We start from the raw sequence: 19,089 nt of genomic DNA, 5'->3' as shown, positions 1-19,089 counted from the left end.
GAGAGATCCAGGAGAGGGTATTTTCTTTGGCAGACAGTTAGGAAGGGCCTCCTCTCATAGTCTAGACTGCGAAGCAAGGGGGTGTTGGGGAGAAACAGTCTGGGGAGCTGCCAGCAGCAGAGTACACAAGGCAGAAAGTCTAAAGTAGGAGATGGAGACACTGCAGAGATTCCACAAGGCGCCTCGCCGACCCCCCTAGCCGTGGCCTGGTAGCCTAGTAGCCTTTCGGGTTGGGGATTTCCAATCCTTTCCCAGTTAAATGGCGCCAACCTCGCGGCTTCCCTATTCCAGTATAAATAGGGCTCGGGGGAGAATATGATTTCTCCATCCAGCTCAGGATTGTGGGCCCAGGCGGCCCGTCATCAGCAGGAAAAAGGTCCAGGGACCCATCGAAGGCATTACTGTTGAGCAGGCCCTGAAGCCTCTTGCCCGAGGCCCGCCGGAGCCACAGCCAGGAAAGGCCTCGGTGCGGCCCGGGCACGTAGACGAGCCAGCCGAGGCTGCAGAGCCGGACTTGGGGGAGGCCGTGCCCGGGACTGGCAAGGGCCACCCCGTGGGCCGCAAGCTGCCGTGGCCAGACTCAGCGAAGCGCTGGGATAAATCCAGCCTTCCTCCACCTCGCTCCTCTTCACCTGCTCACAGGCCCCGGGGCCGCCTGCAGCAACAGGGCCCGGGGCCGCCTGCAGCAACAGGGCCCGGGGCCGCCTGCAGCAACAGGGCCCGGGGCCGCCTGCAGCAACAGGGCCCGGGGCCGCCTGCAGCAACAGGGCCCGGGGCCGCCTGCAGCAACAGGGCCCGGGGCCGCCTGCAGCAACAGGGCCCGGGCCGCCTGCAGCAACAGGGCCCGGGGCCGCCTGCAGCAACAGGGCCCGGGGCCGCCTGCAGCAACAGGGCCCGGGGCCGCCTGCAGCAACAGGGCCCGGGGCCGCCTGCAGCAACAGGGCCCGGGCCCTGGAGGGGTGGGCGGGGCTCCGCACAGGGGCCCCGCCCCGCCTGGGCCACGTGCCCCGCCCCTGCCCCCACACGTGACGCGAGGCGCCAGAAGCCAGAAGGCCCGAAGGACATCACCACAGCCAAGGGCCAGGCTGCGGGGGCGGGGCATCGACGCCCCGCCCCGCCCCACCCCCGCAGGCCCCGCCTCGCGGGCTGTCTTTCATGCCTGGAATGCTACCCCGCCCTCAGGCCCCTTCAGCTCCATTCAAGGCTCAACTCAAGTGCCGCCTCCCCAGGAGGCCCCGCCCCGGAGCCCCACCCCCGGAGGCCCCGCCCCGGAGCCCCACCCCAGGAGGCCCCGCCCCGGAGCCCCGCCCCCGGGAGGCCCCGCCCAGCACACAGCAGCATTTCATTCAGACACGCTCCCCCAGGGGCCGCACCTGCAGAAGCCCCAGCGCCCCCCAGAGGCCGTGGAGACGAGATCTGGAGGCCACAAGTCACCCCCCAGCTGGGCTGCGTCCCCCCCAAAGGTCGAAGGCGACCCCGGGCGGATAGAGAGAGACAGAGAAGCAGAGGCCCAAAAGGAAAGGTGCCCAGGGGACGCGGGGCCCGGCCCAGGCCAGGCCCAGGCCAGGCAGCCTCAAGGAGCTCTTCACTCCCATTGTAACCTGACTCAGAGACCGGACGCGGAAAACAGCATCTGGCGGGCGGCCAGGGTCACTACCAGGATCAAGAGCAGAGTCTGAGGGGGCGCGGCCGGGGCGGGGTGCCCACCCCGGGGTGCCCACCCCAGGGAGGCCCCGGCCTCCTGGCCCGGGTGGGGGCAGCGGAAAGAGTGCTGGATTTGGAGTCAGAACACAGGGGCTGCCTCCTGACTCTGCCTTTTACTACCTGTGTCATCCTGGACGCGTCACCTGGCCCCTGGCCGCCACCGCCCCCTCCAAAGGGTCCCAGGGTCTCCCTCCCATCCCCCCTCTGCACAAGGGGAGGGCGTTCCGTGTTTCCCGGCCAATGAGGGAATCCTTTTGATTTCAGCATTCCCCCCCTCCCAGAATTAAAAAAAAACCCAACCCTATGGAGAAGATTCACTTAGACCTCAAACGATCCCATGACAAATGGAGACCCAAGAAGACTCATCTGAAGGTACATGGAAAGTCACCCACACAGTTGCTTCATTCTCTAGCTAAGAGGGATCCAGTTCCAAATGGCACCAGCCTCCCGTGGCCAGACCCTTTCCCGCTTCCCCTTGGGGGGTCCCTGAGGCAATGAGGTCAGTCTAGACCCGCAAGGCAGTTCCCACTCATCTGCTGGGATGAGTGGGCAAAGCCTTGGAGGCCCTGGGGGGCACCCCAAATAACACCAACTAGACCCAGTTTCCCTCACCCTGCCACAGAGGCTGGAAATGTCAGGACACCCGTTCCTGCGGGAGTGTGGTTAACAGAAAGAAGGCCGAGATTAGATTTCTACCACCAAAGATAGGATTTGTGATTGAAGAGGAAAATGTAGGGGGTTGGGGGTTTCATCGGAACCCCAATCTTGCGTCCAGGATGGGCCCTATTGAAAAACCATGTGGCAGGAGGTACAGCTGTTCTTCAGCAGCCTAACCTGCCCATCTATCTTCTGCATCCCATGACCTTTCATGGGTAACCACATTCCACACACAATGCACACCCTTTCCCTCAAACCCAGCCCAAAGGCAAAGTGGAAAGAGTGTTTGATTTGGAGTCAAAGGGCCTGGAATTCAAATCCCAACTCTCCCACCTACTACCCTTTGTCCCCTTCATTGGGCAAAGCATTTCAACCTCTCTGGGTCTAGTTCCTTCCATGTGGAAAATAAGAGGCTTGGACTAGGTTTTCTCAAAATGGTTCCAAGTCAATGGAGGAATGGAAGGAGCGATTCCTATTTCCAAAACCTGGCTCTAAACTTTAGCTGAATGAGCAATTCTTCTCAAATTCATTTGCCTCAGGTTTGTTAATCATAATTTCCTTAAGTTAAAAAATGAAATAACAAAGTTTTACAAATGACATCTAATTCTCTAGAATCATACCAAAACCCATGGGTGGATGGTCATCCTTGCAAATATCAACACAGAACTAAAAAAAATCAATATTTGTGGAATTTAAACAAACAAGGATCATAAAACTTTTGGTGACCAACCAATCAGGTTACGCATTGTGCATAAAGATATCACCGATTACTTTGGTTATCTAACCCATCCATAAGGTCTGTTCTATGTCAGAACTGACAAAGATCCAAGTCGGTGAGAACATAACCCTGGTTTCTCCTCCAGTTTGGAGTCAAACTATTTCATGCAACATTCCTCAAAACTCAACTGAAAATGACATCTTCTACTTCCCTGGGATAATTCTATTTCCATAGGCTATAAAATCTGAAGCCAAAGAGATGTATTTCTAACTGGGATTTAAGGAAGTAGGTAAAAGAAATCAGATGTGTGTGGGGGCAGCCTGGGAGGAATCATTCAGTTCCCGGAAGTAACATCCAACTAGTTGCATCCAAATATGGCCAAGAATGGTTTGTCTTCTCTTTTCCTAACAGGTTTCCAAAGAAGATCTGAGTTTATTTAATCTCCATTTAGAAACTATAACCCAATTCCCAGTCCTATCCCTGCCAGGTTCATACTCCACTTGAACCAGGACATTCTTAGCTAAACTCTTTGCTCAAGGAGAGATGTGTTCCATCCAGTGGTATAAACAACCCCCTGATGCCAACATTATCTATTAACCCATTATATCAGTATATCTAGAAAGTGTCTGTTATATTCAGGGCATTCAACTGGGTTACATGGGCAACCAAGGCTTCAAGGTTGGCTGCAAGGAAAAAGAACAATTTATCTACCAGATAACCTGTTCCCTTTTCCTTTCCAAGAAAACAATCCCTAGATCTGACCCTCAAGCTATCTAGAATGAATCTAGGAGGACTGAACTTAAACCCTGGTCTGAGACAATAGTTTTGGGAATTTCTTCTTTCCCAAGCTTTGGCCCTAGGCAGATATCCAGGATGACCTGGGGAAAGTCTCTCCCAGCAGTTTGCTCATCTATTCTAATAATGAGGCTTCTGCTAGTGTCCAGCCAAGAATCTCTAACCAGTCAGGCAAAAGAAAGAGTTTTCTCAAGATAATCAATTCCACAGCTAACTATAATTCAAGAAATCCTATTATTGAGTAAGGATCCTGTAAGGACAAATCATATTTTTGGTCCAGACATGGGATTTCATCAGCGAGGACAACTCCCAGTGGGAAAACATGCTGGTGCTGCAGCCTGATGTTACATGTGTAATGTCAACCCTTAAGAGAGTTACCCCAGGACCTGGACAGGTTAAGTGACTCGTCCACGGATACACAGCTAGTATGTATCAGATGTGGGACTTGGGCCCACATCTTCCTGACGTCTTCCACTCCCTCACTCTACAATGAGAAAGCTGCTGAGATAGACATAGGAATCAAATCAACACACTGGGAGTTATTAAGCTGAACTCTCTGGGGGTACTGTTGTTTTTCTTGCTGTCCTCTCAAAGAACCAGATACCCCAGAATCCCAGAATCTCAGAGCTAGAAGGAAAGTCGGAGGCCATCTGATCCAAGTCATAACTGAACCTCAGTATTCATTGCCACCATCTCCATCACAAGGGATCGTCCAATCCCGAGTTGAAGTCTTTCAGTAAGGGGGACCCCACAACTCCCCATTTCCTTTGGATAGAGTGACAGCCGTGGTCTGGCTAGGGCAAAAGTAGACAACCTTGCTCCTTTCCAACTGCCTCTTCATCTTGAGACTAACCTCTACAATCTTGTGCTCAGACTCAACAGCCAACCCTTCCTCCAAGAGAATATTTTCCTTTATAGTCACAGATCTAAGGGACATTCATATGGTGTTTCAAGGTTTACCAAAGATTTGTGAACCTTATCCCATTTGAAGCTCCCGACTAGTGGTAAAGAAAATGCTCATGAGAGTGGTGCTTCTCATTTCAATGTTATGGAAACATGTTTGGAGGCAGTCTGGGGGTTCCAGATTTTATAACAAGTCTCTGCTCTGAGATCATCATTCTGGGAGGTAGGAAGGGGATTGGTTTTTTTCTTTTTTTCTATGTGACCAGAGCCCTGTCTCTCTTCCGCCTTCCTTTCATCAGTCTCTCTTACCCCACCAGCCAGCTTCCCCTTTCTCCACTATGGAGGACTGTCCCTCCCCACCCCCATACCAAGTTCTGATTGCCAACTGCCATGGAATGTCTCCCTCTCTTTCCTTGGGGAAGGGGCTGTTTTTAACCCCTCCCTCTCTGCTGGGTCCTTCAAAAAGGAGAAGGAAATCGGGCTTGCAATTACTACTTAAGCCACATTTCTTCCAGTCAACCATTTAAAAGATTCAGAAAAGATTCAAAGCAACCTATACTATTCATTTCCTATTAGTTCACCAAAGCTTCAGGAAAACTTATGCATTGGCTAGATATTGAAAACTTAAGACTTCGACTAGGAAAACCATGTCATTTGTTGGCTGCGCTGTTAGAGTAGTCAGTCACTGAGTCCGAGAAAAAACTGACCCTGATCCATTCTCTTTTACCTGCTATTGAGGATCAATTAAAAAAGATGGTGGCCATAAAGTGTGACAAGGAGAAACATGTTTTGTTTTTGTAAGAGAATTTGGCATTGAATCCCAGCTCTGCTCCTCACCAACTGTGTGACTCTGAGCAAGTGGGTTATTTCTAAAAATAAAGGGGCATAGGGGAGAGGAGTTAGACCATTTTATCTCTTAACACAAGAGTAAGGTATTTTCATTCATTATGAATTTTTCAAGGCCCAACGCAACTGTTGCTACCTTCAAAAGGCCTCTCTACTTTTAATTCTGAGATGATCTTTAGGAAATGAGAAAAGGACTATGCTTGCCAGTGCCCCAACTCTTCTCTACTTTGCCATAGATAAAAAATCCTTCCACTAATGCTGATTTGGAATTGGTTATAGAAACTGATCTAAGAACCAAGATTCCTGTCTCTAAACTTTGATCACTGTTTTTGTTTCAATGAAATTGGTTTTGTTTGCAATCTTGCTTTATTTTTATGCATTTAAAGACATAATTCTGAGAAGGAGTCTGTAGGTTCTACCGTACCGCAGCCCAAGAGATCCAGTATACAAAAAATGGTTACAAAGCCCTGCTCTCAACTTTAGCTGAATGAGCAATTCTTCTCAAACAAAATGTTCCCTCCTATGCTTAACAATTTAGAGATGACTATATTCATTTGACTTCTGGTTAACAAACTTAATTTCCTTAAGTGAAAAATGAAATAACAGTTCTATAAATGAAGTTTAATTCTCTAGGATCATACCAAACCCCATGAGCGGATGGCATCCTACCTTACAAATACCAACATTTAACTGAAAAATCAATGTTTATGGATTTTTAACACAAAACTTTTGGCAGCCAACCAATTAGTTCACACATTTGTGCATAAAGATGTCACTGATACTTTATGGTTATCTAACCCATCCAGAACTTGTCTGACAAAGATCCAATTAGCCCCAGGATTATTGTCTCCTATCAAAGTGTCAAAGATATGAATTCACTCACTCTCCCATCTAGATAACGCAAGCAGTTTTCCTGTCTTCTCAGGATAGCTTTTTCTCTGATATATACCACTTGAAAGCCAACCTAGCAAATGCAAATTAGAGGAAAACTAAGCTGCATTTCACAGACAGAACCTGCCTTCAGTTTTATCTAGAGACACAGACCTTGTAGAGGGGGTGGAGGGGAACATTCCAGACTTACAGAACAACCCTCAGAGGCTGTTAAACAACTTATCATGGGAAATATAGATCAAAATATTTACTCCTAAATTAAAAGTATATCAGATTAGACAAGTTCAAAGCCAATTTCTAATTTTTTAAATCGGGATCCAAAACTTTTAAATAATTTCAGTTGTATAATAGAACACCTGGTAATGCTAGCCTGTTTTCATTCATTACTTTTTTCTTTCCCTTTATATTCTTGACTATTTCTCCATTTTGAGTAATAGTGTTTAGTCAAATTCCTTAAACAATCCCCCTTGTCATTTGATTGATAGAGCATTAAATTAACTTGGGTAATTTCATCACTTTCACATATTTCTGTAATCTAGCCATGAATATTAAATGCATCTCTTAATTATATGGGTCTTCCTTTGTTTCAGTAAAAATTGTTTTGTAGTTAGATGGCAAGATGGTGATGTACAAAGATGTCCGACATGCAGCAGTACATACAATTCACAACCTTCTTAAGTGTGGACTAAACCAGATAAAAATGTGATTGGAAAATATTTAATGAAATAAATAAAAATACAATAAAAACTAATTCAATATGCAGTCCACAGAGATCCTCATGGGAAGCCTATTGAGTTTATTTCTATTGAGTTTAAGAACACTGGGGTAGCAGACTATCAGATTTGGAATCTAGAAGACTTGGGTCTTGGTTTGAATTCAACCTCAGATATGGCTGTGTGATACTCGAAAAGTCACTTATCCTTTGCCTCAGTTTCCTCATCTGAAAATTGGGGATAAGATTTGCAAAATACTGTGCAAACTAAGCATTCTATAAGTGCCATTTTAAAATATATCTGTCTTAGTATTTTAATTTCTAGTAATTATGTACATTTTTAGGATAAATGCCACTTTTTTCTTTTAATTTTTCCTCCTAGGACTTGATAGGAATATTCAGAAATTTGAATGGTATCTGTGAATTTTATCTCCTGTTAAATTGCTCAGGTTTATTGCAATCTGTTTCAGCATTAATTCTTCAGTATTTCCTCAACAAACCATCATATTACTTTCACAGATTATTTTTATCTACTTATTAATGGAATAAAGGTGAAGAATGGGCTCATCCATGCTTTGCCATTAACCAAGTTTTCTCCACTAAAATCATAAAATCAAAGATCTTGTCTTTACAAAAAAAATGCTCTTTAGCCAGTTAATGAAAGTCTGTCATTTCCATGCCTATGCTTTTTTGAACTGTTTAAAAATAAGTGTATATAGAGAGTCCTCACTTTACAGAAGTGAACCTTTCTTTGGGTCACTCCACAGACCTCTACCATGTGATCTTTCCTTAATGTCACTTTGTAAATTAGCCAACTTTATTCTAGACAAAGGCATACACAAAATATCTTCAAGCAAGCCATAAAATGTATTAAAGAGCCTATCAACTTCTCTCTCATGACAACAGGCAGAATTGTGAAAGGATATAGTACTATTCAGTAAAATTAAAATATGTGTTCGCTGTATTGCCCCTTCCCCACCTGATCACTGGTGGCTGGATGGGTGATTTCTGTTTAAGACAACCACTCTCTTTTTCATTGTATAAATACCAAGCACTATCTTCAACTAGCCCTTGAACTTTTTAAAATCTTGAAGTACATGGATCCATTTTTTTCAATTCAAGACAAACTGTCATCAAAAGATGAAATGCTCCTGCTGACTATTTTTTTGAACCTTTTTTGGTTTGACCTTGGACTCTATAGCTTGTCTTTCTCCTTCTGTAATCTTTGCAGAAAGCAGCTCATATTCTCATTCCACAGTTCTCCATGAGTTTCAATCAACTTTTCCACATCATTCTATTCTACTTTTAGCTCCATTTCTCTTATTACTTCAATATATCATCTTTGTTAAATCCACAAAAATTTGAATGCATTGTGGGTACTTTTCCCTGCTCTCTTATTACATATCTCCATGCCTTGGCAATCAGTATTTCAAATTTTGTGGTAAATATTATAGGACTTCCAGAACTCTTTCAATGTCGAGGCCTTATCTTCAGCCAAAGTTGTAATTATCATGTTTGAGACAATATTTTTTTGTATGTGTTTGAGATGAATTAGCAAAGGGATTTGCTATTTTGAATTTTACAGAATTTATTTGCGATTGTTTCTGGCCTAGCAGTTAGTGGATTGGTTTTAGTTTGTATTCCTTTGAGAGGCCATTTTCCAATTTTTCATTTTCTCTTTCTGAGATTAGGCTGTTTAGGAAGTCCCTTTTGATTCTTTTGGGTTACTTTATATTTTTGGTGCTCTTTAAGTGTATATACATTGACTTATCAATCTCTAAATTCAATTGTCTTCATGGTATGTAAGTGGGTAGGATGATTTGCCTTCAGTTTCTGTGACTATGAATGCACAAGTATAGAAATGTACTTTTTCCTATCAAGGTAATCAATTTTATTAGTCTTCAAAAAATAGTTCTTTTCTTCATCTATTCAATAGTCTTTTATTTTCAATTTTATTTAATGCTCTAAATTCTCTTGGTGACTTTTAAGAGATTGGTTCATTAATTTAATTAATCATATGCTGAATTCCTAAATTCAGTTTGTTTGTTTTTTACTGTTTGGTTAAAACATTTCCAAAAAATATTTTCCTTTCTTCAAAGCTTAAATATATTCAACTTTTGTCATTAAACTGACATTCTCCTTAATGAAAATGTTTATGATTTTGCTAATTTGCTCTTGGATTCATAGTTTAGGATATCACTGCTTAGTCATCTTTTATACCTAAGTCATCTATTCATATTTCTTTTATTGATTACTATTTTTGGCTTGTGATCTACATGGAACATATTAAATAAATATTTCTGTCTTTCTACATTTATAATTTTTCTGCCATTACATACAATCAATTTGGAAAACTGCTGTCTGAGGTGGTGATATATTTGAACACAAGTTGGGCATTTCTCCAATATTCTGCGTAAATCTATGGTGTGCAATTTGTTTTTCTATTAGCAATGCCAAATTTTGGAAAAGGAATATCAAAGTCCTCAGCAATGACTTTTTTTTTTGCTACAAAGGTTATAGTATATTTTAATTAGCTTCTCTTTTAAGTGTTTGGACAAAGAATCACTGAGTGAATATACATTTAATAATTATATGAATTTGGGAAGAAGGCTGTTGTGGACAGAGGTCTCATTGTGGAGTCCATAAATATATCACTATCTGAAGATATTTTATCAAATGCAAGTAAATTTCCTTGACATCTGAAAAGAAATATTCACACTTAATCATGTCTTATTGTCTCTTCCAGTCATCCCCCCTCCAATTTCTGGAGATAAAAAAATCATATCTGTTCTAAGATCAAAGCAGCAAATGGCAATTCATCGAATTTTTTAATTGGGGAGGATTTGACCTGAGCCCTACCAGCCAGGAAAAGGAAGAAGCAAAGGCCTCCTCCAAGTCTACCTATTCCCCCCTTCCCCTCACCCATGCCTGTCCCCTGTCTGGTTGTCCATGCCCCCACCATTCCCCATCAACAAGAGGGGCAGGGGAGAATGGGGTGCCAGGAAAACGCCCACTTTGGGAGTGGAAAGGTCTGGCACAGCCATTTTCCCCCAGGGATCTATCTACCCTTTTCCTTTCTGGTCTTATTTCCTCATCTGCAAAACAAAGTGCTTGAACTAGGTGATCCCTAAGACTTCTTGCATCTCATATTCTTCAGAGCCTTAGATGATCTTTTCTGAGCCTTAAGAGCCCCAGCTCCTGCCCAGAGAGTACCCTTTCCTTTTCCCCATCCAGGCTGGTGCCCAGATCCCTTCTGAGGACTTTGGAACAGGCTCCACTTGGCAACCCTCTATCTAACACAACCCCTACCACCAAGGCTACTTTCCTACCCCACTGGCACAGGCTGGCACCATGACATTGTGGACCCAGGAGACATTCCTATTCTACCCTTGGGTTTCACTGACATCAATGACCCCCAGCCTACCTCAGCAGAGCCCCCACATCCAAGTAACAAATGACAGATGATCCCTCCTATAGAATGAAGCAACTGACATTCTCAATTCATGCCAGTCTCCCTAGCTGGTCTCAGAACAGTATCATTACCTTAATAAAACTGGCCATGAAACCTCCTAGATGGGGTGGTGAAAACTCATCCCCATTGCCCAGCCTAGCTAATTGCCAAGAGAGCTCTCAAGGTCTAAAGAAACCCCCTGACTGCCTGGCACAAACAGTAAAGCAAGCTATATAGGGCACCCCCACCAGGAAGGGGCCCTATCTCCATCCAATCAGCCAGGAGACCCTCCCCTCTTCCAGAGCCATTCCTTCACTAAGGTCATGGGACATGGTTTCCTTCCTGCCTCTCAGGACTGATTCAATCTTCCCATTCATTTACCTCACCCCATTCTTATTATTTGGGAGGAGGGAAAAATGAAGTCTCACATGAGACAGGTCCAGGCCCTAGCCAGAACCCAACTTGTTTTCTCTCCACTCCACCATGTTGGCTCTCCCACAGAACTCCCTGCCTAATATTCAATATGGCCATCCTTCCTCAACCACCCCCATGAGGGTATATCCCCCAAAAGTCAACCCCATCGAATACTAACTAGCCCAGCCCCATTTCTAACCTTTTTTCCATATGGCAGGAACAAAGATTTTCCTGATAAAGAACTTGAGTTGTCCCCTTGACCTGTGAATTGGCCATGAAGAAGCCCCAGAATAGGCACTGACTCTCTCTACCTTCCATGAGTCTGATACATATTCCATGTCTTAAGCTTAAGTGGCAACCCTGGCCCTGGCATTCCCTCCTAGGTCCTCTCACTCCCGGTGAATAACTCATGCAACATGAAGTGACCTATGTAGTTACAGACAGAAGCATGTACAGCATTGTTTCTTCTTAGAAGACACAGTGATCCTCACAATAAGGAGTGCCTACATACAAGAAAGAGAGCCAAGGAACCTATCCTTCCCCTTTAGACTAAAGAAAATTGTATGAGCCAGACAGATAGCATCAGTACAGGAGCACACAATTCAAGACGATGACTGCTTAAGGGGCTGACCAGTTCATATGGCCAAGGGTATGAACAAATTGATACTTGATCTTTTGTTGAGCCAAGTCCCAAAGACTGAGTGGTTGGTCATCTGGGTGTTGAACACTGGTCTCCTCATCCTCATGGATCATCAACACAGAGCTCGCAGCATACTTCAGAGTAGAAGGAGCTGTGGTTGTGAGTCCACAACAGCAAAGGGGGAGGGCTAGAGCATGGGACCTGGGCAGGCACCATGCCAGGGCTGCTGGAAGCAGACCACTGGGATGATTTCTACCTGATCTTGTGGCTCTGTCAATAAAAATGCTATGGTCAAAAGACATTCTCTTTTAGTCATTTCCAGCACCTTGTAATTTGAAGGTGGTGGGAAATTCTCATCATGACTTATATCCCCTTCCACTCTCACCACAGATCCTTTCCCAGCCTTAGGCTGCCCTTATTTCTCTGGGTCAAAAGCAGGGGACCCAAAGGACAACTTACCTAAACCTGAAGCCATCCCAATAAAAGCTCAGAACCCAGGAAGCTAGAAAGAGTTATTATTCAATTCCTTTTTGCCAGAGCCCCGGGGAGTGCAATCACTTGAGAAAACTGCATTCTTGCATGATTCCCTGGGAAATGGTTTAAACAAGCATCAAAAGTCAGCCAACAAACATCCACACGGCTGGCCCTGGAGTACAACTACAGGTAGAATTGTGTCTGTGTTTGTGTGTGTGTGTGTGTGTAGATCTACGTGTAGTGGGAGAACTGAAAACCCCCCTTATTGCTTTCCCTTTGCAAGTTCAAGTGGACAAGTTTCTTCCAAAACGTTCTCTTAACTATGAACAAGTGATCAGAGATACTAAGCCCTAAACATGTATTCTAGACTCCTCCTTGAGTGTCAGGCATAGTGGATGTACAAACACCCTAGATGAATGCCAGCCATGGAATCTCCAAAGAGATCCAACTTGTATGTAGGTCACCCAAAGGGCAATGGAGAGGCGCATGGTGGGTGAGAGCAGGCTGCAGCATACTACCAACAAAGGGATGTGCAGGAGGGGCCAACAGATACAAAATCAGTCATATTGGGGGTGGGGTAGGTAGGGACAGTCACCCATGGGAAAGCTGGAGCTAGTGTTAAGCCCTGCACAAGGATGAGGCTGTAGACCCCACACCAAGCAAGGGAATCAGGTTGAAGAGAGCCAGAGTAAATTATGTGTCTAGGCAATATCTCTTAATTCACCCTGGAGAGGACAGTAACACTCGTATAAAAACACTCAGGAAATGAGGATGCTCTCCCACTAGGCTTTCAGCACAACCCAGGTGGGATATTCCCAGTCAATCCTAATGCCTGACATGGTCACATGGGGTCTAATACAAGTGAGATCTAAGAGATAGGGTATCCCAAAGAGGAGGAGGTATTATCAAGCCCCTTCTGCAAAAGCACCCAATTGGGAATGGTGGGAGGTTCCAAGGGACATGGAGTGGAGCTAGAGAAGGTCCTCAAGAATAATGTAAAGGACAGAAAGGTTAAGAATGGAGTTGGCTTAACCAGAGTGGAAGTAGAAGGAGGAGGATATCACTGAGCAACTAGAAAGAAGAGATCTCCACAGGCACCTAGTCCTAACTCATCTTCTCCCCCTCCACACCAATCCCATACATAGACCTAAAAGGAGACACTGGGTAGTCCTTGAACTCTCAACCACAGCATTGCAGCCCATCCTCCTCTGGGACAAGTCTCATTGCTAGGAAGATTTTCCTTACATCAAGCCTAAGTTTGCCTCTTGCAATTTGTGTCCATTGTTCTGAGTCTAGCCCTCAAAAGCCAGAGAAAACAAGACCAGTTCTCAGTCATGCAATTGTTCCTCTCCCTCTCTCTGCCTTGAATTTTCTCCAGGCAAAGTGTCATCAAATCCTTCAACCAATCCACCTGTGGCATGGAGTCAAGACCCTTCTTCCCTATTGGAGTTGCTTTCCTCCTGAGTTCCTTTATCCCAAACTATGGTGACAAGAACCAAACCCAAAAGGATCCATGAGCCCTCAGATGATGGATTCCAGCAGAAGCACCATTGCCTTATTTCTGGGTGCTGAAGGCTCCTGTTTTGGGTTTTGCTTTGGAGTTTAGAGTTCATCACATGACCCTTCCAACTGCTCAATAGGTCACTGTTCCCTAAAACCCAGATCTTTTTCACACAAGTTGCCATCAAATCATCTTTCTGTGATAAACATATACAGCTGATATTCTTAAATCCAAGTCTCTGTGTTGATCCTCATAAAACTTAATCCTAGATAGATTCGGGCCAGGATTCTAACCTGTCAAGATCTCTCAGGAAGTCGACCATATTCAATCTCTTCCCAGTTGGAGCAATGTGCTTCTAAGCTTATATCAACACACAACAGCTAAGCATGAGGCCCAAACCACTTGGGCTATGTTGCTCCAGACCTCTTTTATGCAGATTATCCCAATATCTGTCCCACTTCCCAAATCTACCAATGCAGTAAACTTCTCACAAGGAGTTAGGTGGCTCTGCCCCACCGATGCTTCCAGAAGCCAAGCCAAAGCCCAAATGTTTCCAAAATTTCAAGGCCAATGAAGCCAGTGTCCTTGGATTTCATTCTGTCAGGGGTATTCTTGCTCTCTTATAGCCCCACTGAATAGACCAGTTAACTCCCCCATACCCATCTCAGGTCAGGATGTGAACCCCAGGGAGGCTAAGGTGGAAGAACTTTACAGGTGTTTGCAGTAACAATTGATCAGGGCATAAGGAACATTTTACAAGTTGACAGCAGAAGACCTGGGAGTTACACCAAGGAGAGGCCCTCAGTCCTTTCATGTATACACAAGGAAGCAATTAGGGCCGGAATATTGAAGCACAAAGTGAGTTGGGGGGGAGGGTGGTGGTATCAGGGTAGAGGGATGGATTTGATGAGGAGAAAGGGCTATCCATTCCCAAGGGTCCATGGTCCATGGGAACTGAGACACTCATCTAACAAGCCTGTCGCCTTCATTGATTGTAACTAGAGTTTGGCAGACTCAATAAAGCACGGGGATAAATCTAGCCTTCTTCTACCTTATGCCTAGATCCCAGAGGACCTGTCTCAGGGAATGTCCAATGAGAGGTAGATGCAAACCCATCATCATTTCTAGCCAAGTAGTTGAAGCACATACAATACTAATGTCAGGTCAGTAGAGTCATCTCCATATACTCTTGAGTGGCACTGTTGGGATTACTAAGAGGCCAAGATTGGGATTCAAATCCCCCCCCCCCCCAATGTGACCTCCATTGAGCCAGCGAATACTGAGAAGCTGTGACATATATGGCAACGTACCAGGCATCATGGGGGATAAAAATGATACATATTTGTTTAAAATCCAACTAAAGAGACAAGACAAACATGAGAAGAGATGATTAAGGAGAAAAACAAATACCACAATATGTGACTCAGGGCTACAGGTAGAATCTATATGACACTAGTGCTTAGAGGAATTCAGAGAAATGAGCCATCACCACAGGCTGGAGAGCTCAGGAATTGGAGAACAGCTTCAAAGAATGGGAAAGTTAGAATGGCAAAGGCCTGCAGGGAAGAGGACCTAGGCAGAATGAGCTGAACCAAGACACACTGAGCAATAACAAATCTAGGATTGTTTCCAGAAGGAAGCAGCTGCTTACTCTTTGGTCATCCATTCTGGTCATTCACTGCCCCTGCCACTTTAATGCCATCCCATGATCCAGGTTTCTTTTCCCCACACGCAATAAATGAATTACCCCATGTGCCAAAATTGCTAGTTATGGCTCTGAAGTGGGGGGAGCTTTGAGGAAATATTTCTGGAATCAATACCACTAACTGTATTTTGTTTTCTCTCTTCTTCTTGCCCCTTTCCTTTTCTGTTCTCTGTGATTCTTAGAAAATTCCTTATATGGCTATACTCAAATTTGGGGGTAGGGTGGGGTGGGGAAGGGGATGTGTCTGGCCTTTTAGGACTTGACTCATCCTCTAGCACCCAAGTTGACTCTGTTGAGAGCTCCTGTATTCTGCCAAGGCAGCAGCAGCATCTCTTAAAAGTAGCATAGGGAGGACCCTCAATGGAGAGTATGAATGGAGAAATCAAATGGAATGGCCTCTGAGTCTTTAGGCCTCCCATGGAATGACCCAAGTATTCCTAGGTGTAGCCCAGCTTCCCAGTGTTAGCAAGTTCATTTTTACTTTTCATTTATTCTATGTACTATGTCCTACCCCTATACTATCTCTGGAGCTAAGGGTTTCCTTGTAGAAGAACCACCCATCCCAAGACCTCCTACATCAAGAGAAGTGGAGAGAAGACCAGCTGTACTGGACCCTGTGGAGGAGATTTCTGGGTCAAGATGGAGCCAGAGACAAAGAGCAGAAAAGGACAGAACCCACTTGGGGCCTCCCACAAGTGCTGTGAGTTCAAAGGAGTTTGATGCATTAGTGATTATTCTTTGGGGGAGCCTCAGAGACCATAGGAAGGAGTCAACTCTCCCTGGAGGAAGGGGGCTCAGAAGCTCTCTAGCAACCCCAAGTTCTTTCTTAGCCCTTGAAGACAAACTGATCTCTCCTCTTGGCCTATGCTTTTAATAATCTGTAGTGAAACTGTGTTCCCTTTCCCTGGTTTTTCCCCAACCCTAGGACTTGACAGTTCCTAGCTCTTTTTTGGTGACAGAATATTTCACAGAAGATTCCTAAGGAGGGCAGATTAAAGACATGTGACAACAGGAATGTCAAGACACAATGGAGAGTATCTGGAGCCCTCCATCAATTTCCACCTTCCTTCTTCTTGATTAATTATTTATCTCAAAGGTGGCTCTTCCAAGGCCCCTTGCTGTGGACATCAGGATGGGAGGTTTCAATGGCATAAATCCTATTTGAGGTGTAGCAGCAGCAACAACCATGGAAGGAGGTCAAGTTGGGTCTCACTAGGGACCCCTGAACAAGGGGTCTAGCCAAGTAGTTGAAGCACATACTTTACTAATGGCAGGCCTACAGTAGAGTCATCTTCATATACTCTTGAGTGTCACTGAACAAGGTTGAAGATAGCTACTGGTTACCCCATTCTCCTATAAGAATGGCTACCTACATAAAGAGAGTTAAGATCATATTTCTGTCACCCCAGAATAAGACTTATAGAGGGAGAGAAAACTATGAATGCTAGCTTTCAAGGATGACTAGTGTCCAAGACTAACTACTAACTTATTAAAAAAACAAGTCTTCAGCAGACTGGTCTCTTTTTTCTGTCTTCTTCCCTTACACTGGTACCCTCCCTTCCCTAGCCCTCTCCCTGCCAACTACAGCCCCTCACCACATACCCAGAGCCTTCCTCATGGTCCTCCTTAGCTATGAGGAAAGACCTCCCTCTCCCAGGTCTACTTGCATGTGTGCAAAATACAGAATCTTAAGCCAAAGGGTTCCTATAAGGGGTCAACAAAACAAACCAGAGAGAAGTTTGGAGGCTGTCATCTTGGCCCCTGAAATCATTCACATCAGATTTTGCCTCAACAGTGAGAGCACCTTGAGAATAACAATGCCCCTCCTCCTGTGCCATTGTGCCAACACAAATAGCACCATTGCCTCTTCCTTTCTCTTCTTGGCCTTGAATATCTACTCTGGGGTTTTGGAGTCTCCATTTAAGTGACAATTGAGTCTCTATAGGGATCAAGCCTGGCACCAATGGCTCATAATTTACTATAATTCATGAGGTTTGAAGCTGAAATCAGCCTGTAGGAGAATAGACATTTCAATGTTTCACTCACAGATGTCAAGACTAATTTGTGTTGAAAAGATCCTTATTAAACACCTCCTAACTGGTCTGGGGACACAAAGTCACCCAACAACTATCACTGCCCTCAAGAGGCCTGCCTTCCTAGGGCAAAGGCTTAGTCTGCTGGATAACCTTGGTGCCCCAAGAGCCTATCTTCTTCTCCAAATGAAAGAGGAAGCATCAGAACCTGGAGTCATCCACAGAAAATAAAAGAATGAACTCCTACCAGGGAACAGTTTCAGCTGGTGCTCAAACCCACCCATCCCAACAGGACTAAGGCACAAGCTGCCCTGAGATGGGGAGGTCTCTCCACCACATTTTGTTTACTCAGTCAGCAGCCAGCAGTTAGCAGTGGCTGCTGCTAAGTATGAAGCAAGGGAGAGTTATTAAAGAGATCACAATCACTCCATAGACCAACTGAATTTTTCACTTTAAGTTAAGCTTCCCTCTTTCCAAATGAGCAACACCAACCTTCCAGTCACCCACGTTCACAACCTCTGGGTCCTCAGGGACCCCTCTCATCTCTTTCTCACAGCAACCGATTGCCAAATCTTGTCAACTCTATTTCCATCACAATTCTTGCCCCTCCCTGCCTTCTCTCCATTCTGGTGGCTGGCACCTGAGCTGAGGCCTTTATCATCTCTCCCCAGGACTATAGTGATGAGTTCCTCCTTGGTGTCCCTGCCTCCTCTTTCTTTGCCTTCTTCAAACCAACCTAAAGACAACTCCCAAAATATCTGATAGCTTCCCATGATTGATGCCACTCTACTGTGGACAAATCTTCTATATAACTCCTATATAGCTCCTCAGTTTGGCATTTAAGACTCCCCCACTTGACTTTCCAGAATAATTTCACATTCCTCCCTCTTAATATACTCTCCATTCCATCCAAACTGGTCTTTTTAGTGTTCTACACACATATTGTTCCAATTAGTGAGCCTCCCCCTCACCCCCCACCTGCCACGCTAGGGACTCTCTCCTCCAGGTCTCTTAATCCTTAGGACCCCCCACCCCTAAGTGCTACCATCTACATGAGGCCTTTCCTGCTCCCTTCCCTGCTTGTTAGATGCCTCACACCTCTAAAATCACTTGGTTCTCATTATATACTTCTGACCCAGCCCAGCCTCTCTCTGATCCCCAATAAGATAAGAGAAACTCGAGGGTATGAGCTGCTTCCTTGTTATCCTTGTCTAGTCAGTGCCTAATGTGCAAATCTCTGATTAACGGTTTTCTGGAATTGAGTTGAAATCATTTAATAATGCCCAAAATATATAAATCAGCACTGATTCAGATAAGCACACACTTGAAACTTGGGGAATCTTAACCTTGTGCTACTAACTGTCCCTTCCAACTATCAAGTACGCCCAGAATCATAGAAATCTCAGGGTTGGAGGGAAGTTAAGAGGTTATCTAGGCCCAAAATGGCAACCAGAGCTCTATATTACTCAACAAGTGGTTGTCTGACCACTACTTGAAAATCTCTAGGGCTGGAGAAGCCACTCTATGGTACCTAATTCTTTCCTCCCCTCTTCTTTCCTGACTTCCCTTTAGTATGGTGACTCTTCTTAGGGATGGGACCAGAGGCTCCATGGGACTTTAGAGGTCATGAAGACTTCCATGCAGA

The 19,089-nt window shown here is 45.0% G+C and overlaps 1 protein-coding gene across 8 annotated transcripts in view; it reads right to left on the bottom strand.

The window, feature by feature from the left end:
- PDE1C (phosphodiesterase 1C) overlaps window positions 1-19,089 on the bottom strand; it is a 436,829-nt gene that overhangs the window by 136,203 nt on the left and 281,537 nt on the right. The gene's annotated exons all lie outside the window — the stretch shown is intronic.

This window comes from Macrotis lagotis, chromosome 8, assembly GCF_037893015.1.
Source record: "Macrotis lagotis isolate mMagLag1 chromosome 8, bilby.v1.9.chrom.fasta, whole genome shotgun sequence".
Taxonomy (NCBI): domain Eukaryota; kingdom Metazoa; phylum Chordata; class Mammalia; order Peramelemorphia; family Peramelidae; genus Macrotis; species Macrotis lagotis.
This window is presented reverse-complemented; position numbering and strand designations above follow the sequence as displayed.